Source organism: Petaurus breviceps, unplaced genomic scaffold (genome assembly GCF_028583685.1).
Source record: "Petaurus breviceps papuanus isolate PSGF00001 unplaced genomic scaffold, PetGlider_PUasm1.0 126, whole genome shotgun sequence".
Classification (NCBI taxonomy): domain Eukaryota; kingdom Metazoa; phylum Chordata; class Mammalia; order Diprotodontia; family Petauridae; genus Petaurus; species Petaurus breviceps.
The window spans coordinates 85,253,765-85,272,851 of NW_027185655.1; the positions used below are offsets into that span (position 1 = coordinate 85,253,765).

Here is a 19,087-nt window from a genome sequence, read left to right on the forward strand (position 1 = left end):
AATAATTCACTAAAAATTAGAATCAGTCAAATTGAAGCTCAGGACTCTATGATGCACCAATAGTCGATCAAACAAAACATGAAGATTGAAAGATTAGAAGAAAGCATAAAATATCTCACTTGAAAAACAACTGACCTAGAGAACAGATCCAGGAGAGATAATTTAAGAATTATTGGTCTACCAGAAGACCATGATGAAAAAAGCAACCTGGACAACATCCTCCAAGAGATTGTCAAAGAAAATTGTCCTGAAGTCCTGGAATCAGAAGATAAAATAGTTATTGAAAGAATTCACTGGACTTCTCCTGAAAGAGATCCCAAATTGAAAACTCCAAGAAATATAGTACCCAAATTCCAGAATTACAAGATTAAGGAGAAAATACTGCAAGGAGCTAAAAAGAAACAATTCAAATATTGTGGAACTACAGTCAGGATCACACAGGACCTAGCAGCTTCTACATTAAAAGATTGGAGGTATTGGAGTTTGATATTTTGTAGGGCAAAACAGGTAGGACTTCAACAAAAGTGAGTATAGTCTTTCAGGCAAGGAGATGGTCATTTAATGAAGTAAGGGACTTCCAGACTTTCCTGATGAAAAAGCCAGAGCTCAATAGAAAATCTGATCTCCAATTACAAGACTCAAGAAAGACATTAAAAAGTAAACAAGGAAAACATATACTCACATGCACACACACACACACACTCAATCACACATGCACATAACTTGGGATGCAATAAGAGTAAAATATTTACATCCCTATATGAGAAACTGATAACTGTCAATATCAAAATTTATATGATTATCATGACATTTAAAGGGGTTATACATAGATAGAGGTTGTGAGTATAAATGAACTAATTTGATGATGAAAAAAAACCTTATTAAGGGGGTCAAAGGGACTGTAATGTTATAAAAGGAAAGGATGAGACAGAAAAAGTTAAATTATGGCATACAAAGAGGCATAAAAACATACTATAGTAGAGGTGAAGGAAAGAGAGAGAGGAACATCATTTGAACATTATTCCCACTAACGCTGGTTCAAAGAGGGATCAACATAATCAGTTAAGTTTAAGATTCTAACATGAAAAGACACAAAAAATCATTAAATAGAGTCAAAGGAGCTAGGGAGAGGTGTACTGTATGAAATTTATTCTCATTGGTTTGGGGTCAAAGGGGGAATAACATACCCTGATAAGTAAAAAAAAAATCTATCATGTCCTATAGGAAATAGGAGGGTAAGGGGTAGATAAAGACAGGGGATTAGAGAGGAGGGAAATAGTAGTAAGGGGAGAAGGTAGGTAAATAAAGGGGGGGATCACAGGAAGGGAACACTGAAGGAGGTGGTAGTCAAAAGGAAAACCCTTAAGGAGGGGAAAGGAGAAAGAAGAAACAAAAATATAAGCAGGGGAGAATGAAGCAATATCATTACTTAACATATATGCACTAAGTGGTATAGCATGCAAATTCCTAGAGGAGAAGTTAAGGGAACTAGAGGAAGAAATAGGTAGCAAAACTATACTAGTGGAGGACCTTAATCTTCCCCTCTCCGAACTTGATAAATCTAACATCAAAATAAACAAGAAAGAAGTTAAGGAGGCCAATAAAATTTTAGGGAGGATAGATATGATAGATATTTGGAGAAAACTGAATGGGGATAAAAAGGAATATACTTTCTTCTCAGTGGTTCATGGCACACACTCAAAAATCTACCATATACTATGGCATAAAATCTCGCAATTCAATGCAGAAAGGCAGAGACATTAAATGCATCATTTTCAGATCATGATGCAATAAAAATTATATGCAATAAATGGCTATGGAAAGATAGACTAAAAACTAATTGGAAATTAACCAATTTATTTCTAAAGAATGAGTGGGTCAAACAAGAAATTATAGAAACAATCAGAAATTTCATTTAAGAGAATGACAATAATAAGACAACATACCAAAATTTTTGGGATGCAGCAAAGGCACTTCTTAGGGTAAGTTTTATATCCCTGAGCACATACAATTAAGTAGTGTGCAATGAGTAATTCAAATGTACCTGCCTTGAGCTGAAATAGGTGTTTTGACAAAATTTCATATGTATTTTATTCATAGGCTCCACTTGCACACCTAAATCATGAGCCCACCAAAATTTTCAGTGATAAATCTATGACGTCTTAAGTAGGCCATGATGCTAAAATAACCTATCACTTGAAACTTTACAGGAAAAAAAAAAGAAAAAAAATGTCCCTCATATTCATTGTCTTCCAGTTCTCAAGGCTCCTTACAGCTTGTCAGGACTTAATATTGGTTTCATGGTGATGAAAAATTTTTTGACACCCAGATAGAATTCTTGTTATCTTACTATTATTTCTGAAATGGAGCTTTTCTTGCCTTTATGGTATTCTTAAGTACCTGTTTGGTACTCAGGTTGTTGTTGTTGGGTTGTTTTTTGTCTTTAATCAATGTCCAATGAGGCCACAGATATCTCTAAAGGGAAGCCATGTGGCAGAGTAGAAAGAAGTCTGAGCTTGTATCAAGGAGATCTTGGTTTGAGTTTTGGCTCTACCACTAAGTAAATGCATGACACTGGCCACAACTCTCCAGCTGATAGTTTCCACATCTGTAAAATAATGAAGTTGAACTAAATACCCTTAAATTTCCCTAGTATATCAATGATTTACATTTGTACTGCAGTTACTGTGCCCATAGTGGGTCAATAAATAAAAAGAAACAAATATAGGCTCACTAAAATGCAAATCCTAACCAAACTAATCTCATTTTACCTTTTTATAGAGTTTCTAGATTGTTAGATCAAGGGTATATAGTCTAATTTGATTTCTTTAAGGAATTTATCAGAATATTTTCTGATGTCCATGTGGATGGATGAACAAATTAGAATACATGCAGAGGAAAGAAACTGGGAAACGAATGGTCTGCAAGAGTTGAAAAAATTGAGGATAACGAGCCCAGAAAAAGTATTTTCTTTTGTTATATTTTTTTTCCTGAAGGGGAGAAGAAGGGGGGTGAAAGTTGTCTTCAAATACTTGTAGATCTCTTATATGTCACTCTAGAGATTAAAATTGGAATTAAAATTGAAGAAAGAAAGTAGTAGATAGGAAGTGATTATTTGATACAGGGAAGCAGTTCTCTATAACTAAGTCTGGGATGAAAATAATGAAGTTGTTATCGTCATTGTTGTTATTTTTAAACTTTCTCATAATACAAGATTGTCTTAGTGTGTAGAGAGACCCCTCCTCCCTCCCATCACTTTAAGGTTTCTGGAAGAGGGTGGATAGCTATTTATAGGGCAAACTTCAAAAATATTTTCAGTTCCAACATTCAATTCAACAAATAATTATCAAGCACCTAGTGTGGTGCCAGGCACTGTGCTAGAGGAAAGGCTACAAGAGCTATAATGAACGGGAGCTTTCCCACAAAAAGCTAATATTCTACTTGATGAAACAGGTAAATACATACAATTACAGGTAAAATAAATGTAACTGGAGTAAAGGTGAAGACTAAAAACTGGGGAAATCAGAACAAACCTTGAAGGGAAGTAGGAATGTTAAAAAGAAGAGATGAGAAGAGAGGGTGTTTTAGGCCTAAGAAGAGGCCCATAAATGCATGGACACAAGAGATGACATTTTGCTCATGGAGAGCATTAAGAATGCTGCTTTGGGAGAACATAGATTATGTGAAGGGATGTAATGGACAGTAAGGCTGTATTTTGAAGGGAGGTCAATTTGAAGGGCTTTTATTTTATTCTAGATGAAATAGGAAAGAAAATAGAACTTTGAGAGAAGGGGAGCAAGTTGGTCAGATCTGTGCTAAATGTATAATACCTTTGCAGGTATGTGGAAGATGGATTGGAGGGGAGAAAAGCTGTTACTAGGGATGCCTAATTGGTTACATTAGGTCAGGAGAGAGGTTCTGAGGCCTGGAGATGGAAACCTAGGGGTTGGGGGAGGTGGGCAAGGTGCTCATTGAATGGAGAGAAAGGAAAGAATGAGAGAGATGTAAGAATGTAGAATTGACAGGGCCTAACTTTTAAGTGTGCAGCAATTTCTATCCCATACTTCCCATTGTTGGTGACACACTTCAGGAGAAGAAAGGTACACAAGCCTGAGAAAAGCTCCGCCTCAGCTTCTTTCCCACACAATACCCTCCAGAGAAAGATCTGCTTGAAAGAGAAAATGTTAAGTGCCTTGCCATAAAGGTCTGGTTCTCTCAGACCCTCCATTTTTCTATGTAATCTTTCTCCTGGAACAAAAACCTAAACTCTCACAAATATAACTCCATATCCCTGAACATCTATTGACTTCTACTAGAAATTTCTTCTTCACACATTACTTCTCAGTCCTACAATTTATTTTGGGTTCACCTTGGTTTTTTTTATTTTTGTGGATGCTTTTTTTTTGGGGGGGGGGCAGGTTGAGGCAATTGGGATTAAGTGACTTGTCCAGGATCATACAGCTTATCGATGTCTGAAGCTAAATTTGAACTTGGGTCTTCCTGACTTGAGGGTCTGTTACTCTATCTATTGTGCCACCTAATTATTCCCAGTTCACCTTATTTTGAGCGTGCCTTCCTTCATGACTGGGAAGTTCTCTGAGTTGGAGATTTTATTGAGGGAAGTAAGAACTGGTAAATTTTACATTCATACTCAGCACATGCATATTTTGGAGAAATAAAAACAGACCTGTAACTCTCAACTTCCTTCCGACATTATTGCATCCTAAGCCTCTATTCTTCCTTCACATGCTCCACCAAGTGAGCCAAACTGGACTATCATTTATTCCCTTATCTTGCCCTGCCTTCTCTTGTTTCCCATATCTGGAATGGTCCCTTATATCCAACAAGCATATCTCTGCCTGTAGAAATCCTTCTGTTTCTTTGAGACCTGGCTCAGGGACCACCTTCTCAAGGAAACCCTGCAATGTGATCCCTCCCTCTCTTGAATACATCATAAAATCATAAGCTTGGAGCTAAAAGGCAACTCAGAAGTCATCTAGTTTAACCCTCTCATTTAATAGATGAGGAAACTGAGACTAGAGGAAGTTGTGTTTTGTCCAAAATCACAATCATTTAAAAATATTTATTAAGAACTTACTATGTGCCAAGTTCTGTGCCATGCAAAGACATTAATGAAATAGTCCTAAATGTCAAAGAACTTGCATTCTTTTGGAGGAGAAAATATAAGTATAAATAAAATGCATGTAAGTATTTTCTAGGAGGGCACTAGCAACTGCTATGTATGAAGAAGGAACTCTTGAGCTGAATTTTGAAGGAAGCTTGGTATTCTGCAAAGGAGAGGTGACAATGGAGTGCATTTCAGGAATGTAAGATAAGGCAACTAGGTGGCACAATAGATAAAGTACTGGAATACTTTATGGATAAAGAAAAAATGGATAAAGGTCTGGAATCAGAAAGGCCTGTATTCAAATCCAGTCTCTGACGTTTACTATGTTACCCTAAGCAAGTCACTTAAACCTCTGTTTGCCTCAGTTTCCTCAACTGCAAAATGGATAATAACAATATCTACCTCCCAGGATTGTTGGGAGATCAAATAAGATAATACTTGTAAAATCCTTACAACAGTGCATAACATATATTAGGTGCTTAATAAACACTTGTTTCTTCCCTTCCTTCATGAAAGGGAATGAAATGAGTCTGGAAAGGTAGGTGGGAACCCAGTTATAAAGGGTTTTGAATACTAAGTGGGACAGAGGGTGTTCTTTGTCCTAGAGGTCATAAGGAACCATTGGAGTTTATTGCAGAGGGGAATAACATGGTCAGAGGAAAGATATGAACTCAGGTCCCCTCAATTCAAGACCAGTGTTTTTCCATTATATGATAAAATTGTTCTCAAACCTTACTGGGGGTGCCCATCACATTTCTGATCAAACCATTTTAAAATGAATCTTTTTTATTAAGCGGCTAACACTCCTTGAATGGGATCTAAGAGATTCCTGTCTAATACAGAATCTTGCTCTATGGTAACAGTGTTATCACTAGGTCCCAGAGAAACCTTGATGTTTTCATATTCACAAAAGGAGAGCAAAAATACTGAGTTACAGAAGAAGCAGAGTAATGTGTGAAAAGACATGTATTAATATAAGATTTGTAAAGATGAATCAAAGGAACACAGAACAGTGGGAAAATGATGGAAGAAGCTTGCTAGGGGAAGTGCATCTTTTGCATCAATAGAAGTGATATGTTTTATGGAACAATGAGAAGAACAGTTGTAATAAGATGAATATATGACTGAAAAAAGGAAAATGATGTCTATTAGAAATACATAGCGATTTTTTACCCCAACATATCCATCTCATGTTTTGCTGTGGTTTTTCTTCCAACCCCAATATCTCTTACTTTTCATGAGAGATATCTGTTGAATTCCATCTGAAACTTCAGGGGAAAAAATTCTGTTGAAAAAAAACATGAAAAAAAATTCAACTTCTCCCCTTGCATTTCAATTCTCTAGGTTCTGGTTTATCTGTTCTAGCCAGTGGGTTACTGACAGAGTACAAGGTCTTCATCTATTTTGTTTGCTTGTTTTCCCTGAAGGTTTTGCTTCAAGGCTTTATACTACCAAATAAACTTTAATACATTTTTCATCAGCCTCATTGTCTTTTGTAGTGACATGAAGCTACCTTGCTTTGTCAAGAGAAAAGAATAAACTCTTCCCCTATAATACATTTTTTGTGGGGGGTGTAATGAATCTCCTTCTTGTCAATGCTACAAACTCAGTCATAGGAACATCTTATAGGTTGGCATAGTAGGGGGAGATTCAGAGCAAGGAAGGATTGATGCATATTTCTTTCATATGTGCTAGATGGATTCAGTAGAGCAACTGTCAGGAACTTTTGAATAACATAATGAAAAATGAGCATAAATAAATGTATATTCAATCATTTAAAGAGTGTGTCTATTAAGGGATAACAGGGGAAAAGAGAATCTTTTTTTGATTTGAGAAATGGATGGGTCCTTTGAAAATAATTAACTTGTTTTGTTTTAAATAATAAATGTGACAAATATAAACCTGTAGACTAATGATCATCATTATAAATGACACATTACATGATATATTGTATTTTAAAGCTAACAAGAGTCCAAGGGGTTCTTTTAAGCTGATGTCAATTGAGTATAGTAAAAGAGTTAGTTATATAAAGGTTCCTCAGTTTCATTTTATATGATTTTTAAGAATGCTGGATATGGAATCAAAGGAATTGGGTTTGAATCTAACCTCTTGTTCTTACCACCTGTATGATTTTGGACAAATCAGTACACTTTTCTGAACCTGTTTCATTATCTGTAAAATGAAAGGCAGGAGCAGGAGTAGGTGATTGCTAAGGTTCCTTTAAGTTTTAAAGCTATGATCCAATGGACCTACAAGAAGGGATTGGGAAATAGGAGAGACTGGAACCAATGAAAAACCCAGAGGTTATCTAGATCAGAAATGGCGATTTAAACCCAAATCATTCTGGTTTTCATGGATTGGCCCAGTCTAGCCCTATTTGGTCATTGTTTGGGCCTTGGTTGTCTCAGAGTAAATGCAAATAGTAGTTATTTCTGTTTTGGCCAGAAATTCTTAGGGTCTTTCCCTCCCAGATTGATTTTTTTTCTTTTTGAGGCCACTTGAGGTCATCTTTTACTTCAATTCTTACCTTGCCTTAATCACTGAATGGGCATTGCCTTAATCAAACTGAGACCTGTTAAAGATGTTAGCTTAAAAAGGCAATGGTCTCCCACTATATCCAAGGCCATCTCTATTCATCCTGATTGATATCTGATTACTGGATCCAGATGGCTCTGGAGGAGAAAGTGAGGCTGGTGACTGCACATCCCTCCCTCACTTAAATCGAATTCACTTGTGTGTCATGGCATCACCTCCCTGATGTCATGGTCGTCTTAGAGAATGAAAGACTATAATGTTAAGATCTTTCCCATCCTTGAGTCACATGGAAACCTGAGTCACATGAGCCTGTGGTGGGAGGAGCTTGCTGAATGGGAGGAGCAGGAAGGATGGAGTAGGAAGGGTAGAACAGAGCCCAGCAGAAGTTAGTGAGAGTAGTTAGAGTTGTATGAGAGGAAGCAGGAAATAAGCTGCAAGTGTTGTTTTGGGGAAGGCCCTACCTAGCAGGGGGAAGTCTTGGGGAATAGTGGTGTTATTGTGTATAGATTTCTTTGCTGCTATGATGGATTTGACTTTCTTGTGTTGGGATTTGGCTTTATGGTGCTTGAATAAATGTTTTGGTTCTGTCTTCCATGTGGAGAGTCTGTTATATCTTGCAATTCAAACCTGGGAATACACTGGCATATTCATAGCAGCTGCTGTGAGTATTGCATTGGTAAAATATTTGTCATCATAACCAGGATTGCAAAATATCAGACCTCTATTTGGAGGCAGAAGGGCTTCAGAGAGAGAAATGGATATTCCAGGATGGGGGGATTTACCTTATTCCTCCCTAGAAAGAGAATGAACTAATCACACAGGGCTCTGTGAAAACTGGGAATTAAGTCTATGGAAGGGAGAACCTAGAGATTTCGAAAGATGTTTGCAAGAAATACCAAAAGAACAAGGGAAAGAACTGACAGGGGTGTGTGGGACAGGCTGGGCCTTGCTAACAAGTTATTGCCTTATGTGTAAAAGCAGAGACAGGCTGCTGGAAGAGAGAGCTCAGATGCAAAGGGAGTTGGTTAGTTTGCATGGGAATCTTTCTGTGCCACAGAGTTCAGACTTTCCTTTAAAAGAGCAAGCTAGTGGGGCAGCTAGGTGGCGCAGTGAGTAAAGCGCCACCCCTGGAGTCAGGAGGACCCGAGTTCAGTTCCAGCCTCAGATACTTAACACCCACACAAAAAAATTAGCCATGTAACCTTGGGCAAGTTACTTAACCCCAATTGCCCTCCAAAAAAGCAATCAATCTGTACATAAATACATAGATAGATAGATAGATAGATAGACAGACAGACAAACAAACAAATAAATAAATAAATATCAAGCTAGTCAAGTAGCAGAAGAGAAGGCTGTTGTGGGTTTGGCTCAGAAAATTTTTAGGAAAAAAAATGAACAAAAGGAATGTACATGCAGCCTTTGCACAGGCTAGGCCTGCACAGGAGCCCAGACACTTGGGAGGAAAATGAAACAAAGTTAGGTGAGGAGGCTTTTTCAAGTGCAGATGTTGACCCCATATTAAGAAGAAAGAAGGAGAAGCAGAGAGAGCCAAACACGAACCACACCATCTTTGGGGAAGTAATTGAGGATTTTACTCAGCAGGAGATCACTGATATATTAAGTGAATTCACCCAAAGGAAGGGAGAATTGTTAGTGTCTGGGATGGTGAGAATCAGTGATGAAAGGGCTTCAGGAGTATCAATAGATAATATATCTTGCTTGAAATTTATAGGCATTAGTTGGAATCCTTTTGTACAACAAGCTTTTAGGGATTACCATATGCAAGGAGGTAGCAATAGAACTAATCTGTTGACTTTAGCTGCTAAAGGATACAATAAAAACTTAGCTTAAAAAAGAATGAAGAAAAAATAATTGCTGGCCTGATGAGAACATTGAAATAATGCAAAATTATTGTGTCCCCATTTGAAGATGTAGGAGGCAATGGAATAATGTGCTTCAAAGAGCAATGGAGCTCACAGCGCAACCCAGAGTGATCTATCTTAAAGATCTAAACTTAACCATTCAGGACAAAGGATAGACATTTAGTAATAAAGAAGAGTTTGAAGCATTTTTTTAAAAGAAAACCAGAACTGAAGAGATTGTTTCTCAAACACCCCAAACAACAGAAATGCAAGAGGACTAAATAAATGCAACAGGCAAGGACAGCAGTCATAGTGACAACAGAGACCAGTGAAAGAATCAGAGACAGGGGTAAAGGTGGAAATTTGATGTAAATAACATTAAAGAGGTAGACAGGAGACATTAAGGACAGAACTTGGCCACACTTTCCCTATAAATGAATACTTTTTTGTGGGGCTATATTGCAAATGGAAGGATACATAAAAGGGGGGAGAAAAATAGGGAGACGGAGAGGAATGAGTGATGCAACAGAGTCAAATCAAAGGCTTCAATGAAACAAAGATGACTTCTGTGATCACTAAAAGATTAAGACCCTACAGAGGAATAAGTCAGGAAAAAAAGGAGAAATATTGAAAGACAGAAGATAGGAGGGAGGTCTTGTTTAGAGGTGGGAGGTGGTTCTATTGGCAAATGTTCCTAAAAAATATTGATATTGAAAAGAGATTAGGACCTTATACTAAAAGAGGTTAGGGGGGATTTGGTGCTTGAAAAGTAATCGTCCTGGGAGGAAGAGGGATTTGGAACCTCTGGTAGCAATTGACATCTGAAGGAGTGGGAGATCATGAAGGATATTTCCAGGCAAATATCAGAAAAAAGGTCAGCAAGAAAGGGTATAAATCAGTGGTGACCTGCATAATCAGGGACATGGTCGGGGGGCTACAATGGGGCAGTGCTGAGTGGGCCTAGAGTCAAGGAAACCGCAGTTCAATCTGGCCTCAGACACTTACTAGCTATGTGGCATTCAGCAAGTCACTTAACCTCTGTATCAGTTTCCTCATCTGAAAAATGTTGATAATAGTATCTACCTCCCAAGATTGTTGTGAGGATCGTATGAAATAATATTTATAAAGTGCTTAATATAGTGCCTGGCACATGTTACATGATATGTAAATGTTAGCTATTATTATCATTAACTGGTATTTGTCTAGAAATGTTTTTTTTTGTCTTCATTCTCAGAGAAGAGTGTTGTTTTGACTTGCAAGTAAATTAGATTTGAGTGAGGCAGGGCTATGCAGAGTCATCAGCCTCACTCTCCCCAGGGTCATCTGAATCCAGTGGCAAGACACAGGTCAGGACTACTGGGGATGACCCCAGATGCAGTTGGAGACCTTGGCCATTTTAGACTAAAGTCTTTGCTAGGTCTCAGTTTGTCTGAGGCAACACGATTTAGTGGTTTAAGATTAGGTAAGAGTTGAAGAAGAAAATGGCCTAGTTTGCTGGCTCAAAAAAAGAAATCAAACAGGAAAGTGAAGACTCTCAGAGTTTCTGGCCAGAACAGAAACAAATGCTATTGACACTCTAACTCTGAGCCATCAAAACTAAAAAATGACTGAGTGAAGCTTGGGCAGTTTTGTGTGGTTTATCCCATAGATTTGTTTTCAGATTAATTAACTGGCATTTGTCTGGAAATGAGGCATAGTGGAAAAGGACAATCTATGGGGTAAGTCATATGAAGAAGTAGCAGGAAATACCTAGAAGGAAGACTCTAGAATGGATACCATGGAAGTTCTGATAACATGAAGAATACAGAGAAAAGAAAGATCCAAGATCTTTTTAGAGGTCACAAATCAGATACTAAAAGTCTAGAATAAATAGAAAGAGAAGACAGATAATGAAGAGAGTTAGAGACAATTTTTTGAAAAGGGTTCAATAAAATAAAACTTAAACACTAAGGAACAAGCTTACTGAAGAGGAGGAGAGAAATGGGGAATATGCAATGAGATGAAGGGACTTAAGGATGAGGAAAAGAGAGCCAGTGGCAACAGGGTCACCTTAAAAAAAGATTAAAGTAAAATAATTGATGAAACATTATACTGTGTTTATAGCTGAAGAGGGAACTTGAAACTAAAATGTTTCTGTACAGACAATATTTATATGTCTAGGATAAGAAGGAAAGTGGTCAAATATGTGAAAAACTTTGTATTAAATTTCTCTGATGAAGGCTTGTTATCTAAGATGCATGAACAATTGTATATATATATAACTCATTCCCCAATAGATAAAAAGTCAAAGGATATGAACAAACCTTTCTCAGAACTACAAAGTATTCACAACTACATAAAAATGCGTCAAATCACTAACAATAAGAGAAATTAAAATCAAAGCAAACTAGAGGATTTACCCTATATTCTCCAAATTGGTGAAGATGCCAAAAATAGCAACACTCAATGTTGACTGGGCCGTGGAAAGATAGGTACACTAATACATTGTCACGCTAATATCCCATTGGTGGAGTTGTGAAATGGTATGATCATTTTGAAAAGCAATTTGGAATTGTGCAAATAAAATGACTAAAATGTCATTTTTGAACCAGAGACTCCATTATTGGGCTTGTACTTCAAGGACATATTGATAAAAAGAAAGTTGCCATATACTCCAAAATATTTTTAGCAGCATTTTTAAATAGTTAAAACCAGGAAACTAAGTAGATGCCCATCAATTGCGGAATATCTAAACACATTGTGTTACATGAATGTAATGGAATATTATTGTGCTGAAAGAAATGATGTATGTGATGACTAAATAGAGGTAGAGAAAGACTTACATGAACTGATGCAGAGTGAACTAAATAGAACCAAGAAAACAATATACTACATATAGTAATATGACTACAGTAATAGAAATTGAGAGAACAATGACACACCAAAAAATTTAAAATGAATGTAATAAAATTATGAAGATCCAGTAAGACTCAAATGAAGAGATATGAGAAGAAAACCCCAACCTATCCCTTTGAGGAGGTGAGATGTTCACATTGGGTAGGGGTTGCTACAAATTGAACACATTTTCAGATCTTTTCAATGTATTGATCAGTTGTACTAATTTTTTTTTCTCTCCAAAATATATTATTTGTCTTATGGGATGACTCTTGAGGAGGGATACATGGGATACTAGGATGATGTGAGAAACAGAAAATATTAGTGAAATACTATTTTTAAAAAAGAATGTAAGTTTAATAGCATATTTTGTCTCCCTTCTATCCTTATCAATTAGCACATATTTTTGTTGTTGGTAAGTTTTTTCATTCGTGTTTGACTCTTCTGGACCCCACTTGGGGTTTTCTTGGCAGAGATACTGGAGTGACTTGCTATTTACTTCTCCAGTTCATTTTATAGGTGAGGAAACTGAGGCAAAGTGATTTGCCAAGGGTCATACAGCTAATAAGTATCTGAGGGTGAATTTAAAGTCAAAGAAGTTGAGCATTCTTGACTTCAGGCCTGGAGCTCTATCCAGTATATGGTGCTACATGTTTCTCATTCATTTATTCATTCTGGATAGAACTTAAAATTTATAAAACTTGGGTTTGTGTCCTTTATCAGATATTTGTCAGCTATGTGTCCTTAGTCACTGATCTCTCAGCCTCAATTTCCTCATGCAAAATGGTAGTAATAATAGCATCTACCTCATAGGAATGTGCTAAGGACCAAATGAGATAATGTATATAAAGCATTTTACAATTTTATTTATTATTATTTTATTTATATCACTTGTAATTTTTATATTTAATGTTATAATATATGATGTAGCATATCACAATATAGTCTGTGTTATAAATAATTTATTACAATCATTTTAAATTTTATGGTGTGTCGTGTTCTCCATTTACATCATTATAGTCACAATACACTATTGTAGTATATTGTTTTATTGGCTCTACTTACTTTACTCTGTATCAGTTCATGTAGATCTTTTCATACCTTTGTTTAGTCATCACAAACATCACTTCAATGCACTATATAAATGTGGGCTATTTTTATTTGAAGGATTATTGCCACTGTTATTACAAAAGTGATCATTATTCTTGTTGAAAATCAAAGCTCTGTCTTTTCAAATATTCTGCAAAAGCAAAGTAAGTTTCTCTTTTAAATTAATTTTTCCAAGCTGATCCTGAAATATGATCAAAATTTCCATATGCAAATAAATTTATTGAAGCTCAAGAGATGACAACTTGAAGGAATTCACACTAAATAGAGCTTTTCAGCAATTCCATAAGTTATCTATTCTGCCTGAAGTTTCCTAGAGACGGAAAATTATTGGATATTTACCTCTGTCCATGTAAGATTTGAAAAATATTTGCTATAAGAAGTGGCAATATTTGTGACAAATATTAGCTTCCACAACATTACTTTTTTTTTTTTTACTAAATTACTAATGATTTTAAAACTTCCTGCAAATCATGTAATCTATTGCAATACAGGTCTAATACTCTAATACAGACTTTTTCGCATATTTATGGACTGGGAAAACATAATTGTATAGAATAAAGTGACCAGAACCTCTATATAAGCAGAACCCTAGACAAAAGTTCATGTAAGAGGCTTCACGTTATTCATATGTAAGTGTTGGCATTTTCTTTAGAAATTTCACTATGAAAAAAGGCCTCTCAGGCCCCTTCCCTTTCTAGATTGATGAACTAGGAAATGGGCAAACTAAGATTTAATTTTTATGCTTCTAAATATAGAACTTAGCCTCTTGTTTGGCCTTTCTTCTTTATTTGTTTCAATCTGGAAATAATCTTGCAATGTGTGAAAAAAACAAAGATACTTTTTTAAAATTGAAAATTAATCTTGTCTATTACATATCTATACTCTACAGTTCAACTCAAAAAGTATTTATTAAGTATGTACCTACTATGTACCAGGCACTGTGCTTAGTACTAAGGATACAAGGACAAAAACAGTCTTTGGTCCCAAGAAGGTGACTGTAATGGTAATGAGAATTTGAAGATCTTCCCTGCTCCTTAATAGGCCTAAGGGAATTTGAAGATCTTCCCTGTCCCTTAATAGGCCTAATGTAATTGCATGGAGCCAGTGGTGGGAGGAGTTTGTTGAAGGGTAGAGCAGAGCTGAGAGGAAGCTGGGAGTCAGAGCAGTTAGTACAGTGGGAGAGAGAGGACACAGGCAAGCAGAAAACTAGAATTGGATTGTGAGTGTTTGTTTGTGGGAAGGCTTTGTGATGGTGTTAATTCTTGCAGTGATGATGTGTATTAACTTCTTTACTGCTATGATGGATTTGGTGTTCTGGTGTTGGGTTTTGCCTTTCTGGTGTCTGAATAAATGTTTTGCTTCGTCTTATGTGTGGACAGTCTGTTATATTTTGCAGTTCGGAACCAGACTAGTGAAATCATATTGCCCTCAGTGCTGTGAATATGATGTTGTTGCTACAGTGACCTTATGTGATTATTATATATAAACATCTACATGGGAGATTCCTTTGTGAGAAGAGTTAAACCTGGCTCTACTGAATCAATATTTTTTGTGGTCAAGACACAATAAGAAAAGTAGGATTTTATGTTCTTTACATATAAGGTAAAACCCCCTTGTTTTATGGATGAGAAAACTGAAGACCTAGGAAGTGAACTGACAAGCTCGACATTCCCCACGCTGAATTTTTCTTCTTACACTCCCTTCGAAACCAGTTTCTTTCCCTTAACTCCATCCAACAGATATTTATTACAGTTCTGCCTTATACAGCATTCTAGTAGGAGCTCAAGATCTGAAGACAAAAATAAAAATATTACTTTAACCATAAAGAGGTACAATTCTTCGTCATCATCTACTATAGTAAATGACAAAATGACAGGTGATGGTGTCTCACATTTTATAAATAAAGAATTCATTAGTTTCTATTATTCCCCCAAACACTGAATTAAAACTTTTGCCTAATAGTGACATAAACCTTCTTTCATGTCACTGGGAGACCATATTCTGGTGTGTTAATGAGGACAAAAAGAGCCAATAAGTCTCCTATAATTAAGGAGATATTTGTACATTTTCATTAAATAGGAAATTCTCTTAAAATCCATAACTTCTCAGAAATCACAGAAATTTCTCTAATTGGTATTAAAATCTTTTAACCCCTAATCAAAACTCCATGAGGATTATTCCTTTTTATTTGTTTTCTTTTTGTAAATTAAATTTTGTGTTTATTTTTAGTTTACATCATTCATTTCCACAACATTTTGAGTTACAAAGTTTCTCCCCGTCTTTCCCCTACCCACCACCCCAACACAGTGATCCCACTGTATATCCCCTTCCCCAATCTGCTCTCTCCTATATCCTCCTCCATCCCCCTCCAACTTTCCAGTAGGGCAAGATGTATCTCTATACCCCAGTGCCTGTATATCTTATTTCCCAGTTGCATGTAAAAATAATAATAATAATAATATAATTTTTAAACATTTTATTTGAACACTTTGAATTCCAGATTCTTTCCCTTCCTCCCTTGTCACCCACCCTAACTGGGAATATAAGCAATTCAATATAGGTTGTACATATGTAGCTATGTAAAACATTTCCATAGTGGATATATTGTGAAATACTGACTATATTTCCCTCCATCCTATCCCGCCCCCCACTTGTTCTATTCTCTACTTTGACCCTGTCCCTTTTCAAAGTGTGTGTTTCTAACTTCTCTCCCCCTCAAACTGCCCTCCCTCCATCATCCCCCCTTCTTATCCCCTTCCCCCCTTCTCTCCTGTAGGGTAAGATACCCTATTTAGTGTACATGCATGAGGATTATTTCTACAGAGGCTTAGGAATATCAATTTAATTCAATTCAATGAGTATTTAACAAGTTATTAAACATTTTTCTGTGTGGCAGTATAATGAAGCATATGGACTAGACTGCTCAGAATAATGTGCTGAAAATCATACATAAAACACATGAGATTACAAAGGAAAGTATAGTGTCAAAATAACTATCATTTTTTTTTTATTTCATGGACTCCATGTTAAAAACACTTGATTTATTAAGTGCTCTCTATGTGCCAGACACTGTGTTGGATACCTGGGCAAAAATGAAATGGCTCTGGCCTTCAAGGAGTTTACATTCTACCTAAATGTTAGTTAATAGTAACTATGTAATAATGGTATCTTTTAAAATTTCCTTTTCTGGATAATTGGAAAATATTGAGAGAAATAAATATTATAATTATTATAAAGTACTTTTACACTATGAGGGGGTGTGGGAATACAAATTAACTTTTCAGTATTTTAGTCATCATTTATGAAGAAAGAAAATGCCTTTATAAAGTAGACCACAATTTAATTGGTACACCTTGGAATTCTGTCAGCTTCCTTCCAGAGACCATAAATTGTTGTCAAGTATATCACCTAATTTTTCCAACTTTCCTTTGGTAGAGAAAATGATATATTATTGTCATCACTTTCCATATGGTAAAATTATGACGAGATTGCCTTTGGGAAATTCCACTATTCTTTTAATGAGCCCCCAGCTTTTTCCTAAAACAAAGGCCCTGCTATTTTATATCAATATTCTTTCAGTGATGCTACGTGGCTACAAGATGCAAGAGTGACTGAAGAATTAAAGTTGCAGGTTATCCAACTGTCAAAGGACAGATGCATAGTAGGCATGAGTAGACTGTAATATACAACCCATAAAGAATTGAGTAGCAAAAATGTCATGAAGGATTTGATCAAAGAGATGCACAGTCAAAAAATAAATAAATAGAGATGGAGATGAGGCAATCATGCAGTGAAAGTAAAAGAAAAGCAAAGGACAGTACAGAGTAAGGAGCCAAGCACTTTGAACAGACCACTTGTAAATCATTTAGAGGACAAAGGGCCACTTCATATGTAAATATGTGGGTTAAATGGATGAGTTGTGAATGAGGAGAGCACATATCTACTGAAATGTCACATCATCCAAATTAAGGAATAGTGGTTTAAGTGAGACATTCACAATAATTTCCAGGGATGAAACTAAAATTTATTTCTCTTAACTAATCCTCTAATCTCTTTCAATTTGAATACTTTATATTTTTGTAATCATAGAATTTTGAGCAAAAATTATCCTTATATATCATTAAATTCAGCCTTCACATATTACAAAAGAGGAGAAAGTCTACTATAGAATAAGAATGTAAATTATGGTCTATAACAAACAAGAGAAGAATCAAGTTTCTACAATTTTTAAAAAATATACTTTTTAGGTAGTTATGAAAAATTTGGCAAAAAAAGGCTAAATGTGGATCTTAGGAATTAATTTGAATGTTCTAAAATGTGCAATATTTTTGTTATGTCAAAAAAACTTAATGGAACATTTATGTGGTATAGATGCTAACTGGAAGCTTACAAGATAAAATAAATTTGGATGATATAGACAGTGATGTTTCTTTTTAAAGACAGAATGTGTTTTGATTTCATGAATCACTCTAAAACGTTTTCAAACATATTCTTAAAAATTTATAAGTTCATCTGCTACACAACAAATGCTAACTATACTGTTTATTATAACCTTTTCTTCATCCTATGTAAAAAAAAATCTTTAGAACAGAAATCTGTGATATTGAAAGTTTATACAGACTATTTGGGAGATGGGAAATACTCAAAATACAAGTTTTAAAAACCTTAACTGGGTAATATAAGGGTTTTTTCATCAAAAGTTTAATAAATTTGAGATAATCTCATAATGTCACTAAATTGATATGGGACTATACTATACTATAGTATACCATATCATAACCCATGCCATGCCACGTCACGTCCCACCATGCCAAACCACCACCCTACTCCATCCCATCGAACACTATACTATGCTATACTATACTATCTGTTCTTCAGTCATTTCAGTCATATATGACTCTTTGTGACCACATTTGGTAATTTCTTGGCAAAGATACTAGAGTGGGTTTGCCATTTCCTTTTTCAGCTTATTTTTACAGATGAAAAATTGAAGCAAATGGAGTTAACTGACTTCTCCAGGGTCACACAGCTTCCAAGTGTCTGAGGCCAAATTTGAATTCAGGAAGATGAGTCTTCCTGACTCCAGACCTGGTAATCTATCCACTGTGCCACCTAGCTGCTGATATTTTACTATGCATTATATTATCCTATACAATGTACTATACTATATGATATACCATAATTATTACTAATATTTATAAAATGTTTACTATATGTCATGCACTATGCCAAGTGCTTTATAATTATTATCTCATTTTGATCCTCATGATAACCTTGGGAAGTAGGTGCTATTATCATCCTCTATTTACAGATAAGAAAACTGAGGCAGACATGACTTGCCCAGGATCATTAAGCTAGTAAGAATACAAGGCTGTGTTTGAACTCAGGTCTTCCTAACTCCAGACCCAGCACTCTACCAATGCTCCATTTAGCTGCCTACATATTATATACTAAACCATCCCATCCCATCCCATCCCATCCCATCCCATCCCATCCCATCCCACCCTATTCTACCCTACCCTACCCTACCGTATCCTATCCTATCCTATCCTATCCTATCCTATCCTATCCTATCCTA

The 19,087-nt window shown here is 35.9% G+C and overlaps 1 protein-coding gene across 4 annotated transcripts in view; it reads right to left on the reverse strand.

The window, feature by feature from the left end:
- Positions 1 to 19,087, reverse strand: part of MARCHF1 (membrane associated ring-CH-type finger 1) — a 1,238,958-nt gene that overhangs the window by 1,032,388 nt on the left and 187,483 nt on the right. Inside the window, exon 2 of one of the 4 annotated variants that reach the window (XM_069097649.1) lies at positions 6,361 to 6,413. The exons of 2 other annotated variants lie outside the window; for them this stretch is intronic. The gene's annotated coding sequence lies outside the window, so the exon portion shown is untranslated. Of the gene's footprint in view, positions 1 to 6,301; positions 6,414 to 19,087 lie in introns of all 4 variants that reach the window. One more of the 4 variants, XM_069097643.1, reaches the window with a different exon arrangement.